The sequence below is a fragment of the Dermacentor silvarum genome, chromosome 4 (assembly GCF_013339745.2).
Source record: "Dermacentor silvarum isolate Dsil-2018 chromosome 4, BIME_Dsil_1.4, whole genome shotgun sequence".
Lineage (NCBI taxonomy): Eukaryota > Metazoa > Arthropoda > Arachnida > Ixodida > Ixodidae > Dermacentor > Dermacentor silvarum.
Genome location: NC_051157.2, coordinates 203,916,812 through 203,919,273, shown reverse-complemented (window position 1 = coordinate 203,919,273; position 2,462 = coordinate 203,916,812). Strand labels below are relative to the sequence as shown.

General features: G+C 49.1%; 1 pseudogene; it reads left to right on the top strand.

The window, feature by feature from the left end:
- Positions 1–406: 406 nt before the first annotated feature.
- LOC119451153 (U2 spliceosomal RNA) lies at positions 407–572 on the top strand (annotated as a pseudogene).
- Positions 573–2,462: the final 1,890 nt, after the last annotated feature.

The following is a 2,462-nucleotide window of genomic DNA, read 5'->3' as shown; positions in this document are numbered from 1 at the left end:
CTGGCGGTACAGCTTACACGAAGCTACTCGATGCATGCAAGCAACGCGTTAAATGAAATCGAAATATAGCCTCCGGGACGAGCACTCGCACGGAAGCGATCTTGGAGACCGCGTAATTTTTCTAATCACCAGAAAGTAGCCTTCGAGATTCGTTTTTCAGCGGTACCAATCTCTGAGTCTGCGTAGATTCCACACACCCGCTAGGTGCGCTGCGAACCAAAATCGGCCGCAGGGGCCTATGGAAGTGTCCTCTCTTATCCTTGTATGTTACTCTATGATACAACCTGCGGCCTACCCATTTCACAGTCCAGAGCAGAACTGACGAAGGAGCCTACGTAGAGCATGACGTCAGGAGAGAGAAGACACTCAGGTTGGTAGCCGCTACTTTGATGGTGCGAACGCAGACATGGCTGACGCGGGTCAAAGCGTAGTATCTGTTCTTATCAGCTTAATATCTGATACGGGCTGTATTTGGATATCAAACTTATTTTTTGCGAGTTGGGGGAGTGCTTGAAGCCTGCTTCACCTCTACCACGGGTCCACCCGTTATTGTACAGGGTCGTCCACTCTTAGTACGAACACGGCGCCGCGTGGCCGCGCTCCGCGGAGCGCCAGCGTAAAGCCCCTTGATGTTAGAAAGTAGCGACACTCTCCCCCACGCGCGCGCTTTCCTCCTCAATTCTCCTCGGATTTCTCCCCCTCACCGGGCCGGCGCGGCGCTGAACCCTCCAGTGGCTCGCTGCAGCCGCATTAGAATCAATGCGCGCGCTTGTTTATTCGGCCTTTTGAAGCGTTGTATGGGAATTTATCCCTTGTGAAACTGTCCTGACGAAAGTACGATTCCGATAGAACGTCGTGCCATTTTTTAGGACGCTTCGATAAATACAAGCGGAAGCGCTCAGAAAAAATGAGTACCAAGCAGTGGCTGAGCTGTTTACCTCTACGTCGCCACTTGGGTTGTCCGTAACGCGGAGGTGTATTGGGTGCATACAATATAAGCAGCGTAGAGTATAAACGAGAATTTGGTTCACTATCTTCGCTCTTAAAAGGCTCAGAGAAGGTAACCAAGAAGAAATGTGATAGTTTACTTCAAGTGAATTCGCCAAAATGAGTGGGCCAAAAGCCTTTGTACCAATGCCACTGTGCGAAATACGTGCTGTGTTTGCGAAACAGCCAACATAGAACTTTACACACGCGCCTGTATTCCGTCACTATGAAACGACGAGAAATTACATTCCATCAGCTCTGGGAGTAACCTAAGTCTCTCTCTCTCAAAAAATAAAGGCTGATTGCTTACACGGAAACTGCTAAGACTGGCACTTGATAATTAACTTACAGACTTCAAGATGTCAAGTTTATCAGAATTGAGGGAGATTATCAGAAGCGCGTGGCTTGTACTTAATGAGCATGCGCGAATAATACATAATACCACTTATCTACCTATATGTTGCGGTTCATGCCTTCGCAACATAAAGTACATAAAGAAAAAAATGCTCGCAGTATTGAAACTTTGCAAAGATACAATAAGCACGCAATAAGAGTAAAATAGTTTCTTGGCTTCACAAGTATCAGGCGCAAGGATCACACGCACACACACACGCGCGCACACACATACATGCACACACATACACGCACACAAGCACGCACATACACAAACACGTACACACACACGCACACAACTACAAAATATGAGTTACAGGCATTAACTCACAAATTACATACATTTGAAAACTAACGCACGCGCGAAAACACAAAAAGCTTTGTCATGGCTCGAAGAGCCAACGAAAATTTCAGCCGACTGACTTAAAAAAAAACTATATGCACAGTTATCGGTGCTCTGTATTAAACTGAACGAAGAGTCCGGCTATGCGAAGAGCATTAAAATCTCCACGCAACTTCATCCACAAATATGAGGAAAGCTGCAACATTCACCTCGCAAAGAACGGCGTGCTTAGAAGGGGCGAAATCCCTTCTCCCGATGTTATGGAGCCACTGCTTCCGACGCACGACATTCCGTTCACCTCGGGGGATATAAAATAAGGCTTGCCCTTTCTCTGGCCTGCTGCAGCATTGAAACGCGCAGCAGCAAGGCATTTTCACGGAGAACGAATCTCAGATTCCTACGAAAGGATGGAAAAACTTGGGAAACACACGTTCGGAGCGGCAGGGCGACCACCACTTGGACTGCTCATGGCGAGCGGGAGAAACTAAAGGCGCGCGAAAGCAAGTTTCGCGCCGTGTTCGTGACGTCAAGGTCACCTGACGGGGTAGTCTCGAGCGCCGCAGCCATTCAGCGTGGCGGATGCGCTGCCTCCGCGAAAGAGGGGGAGAAAAAGAGGAGGTTGACCGCGCCGGCGAGGGTGTTGCGGCGTAGATCAAAGCGTGTCGCTACTTTCTAACATCAAGGGGTTTTACGCCAGCGCACATGGCGCGGCCGCGCATCGAAGCTAAGCGGCGCAGGC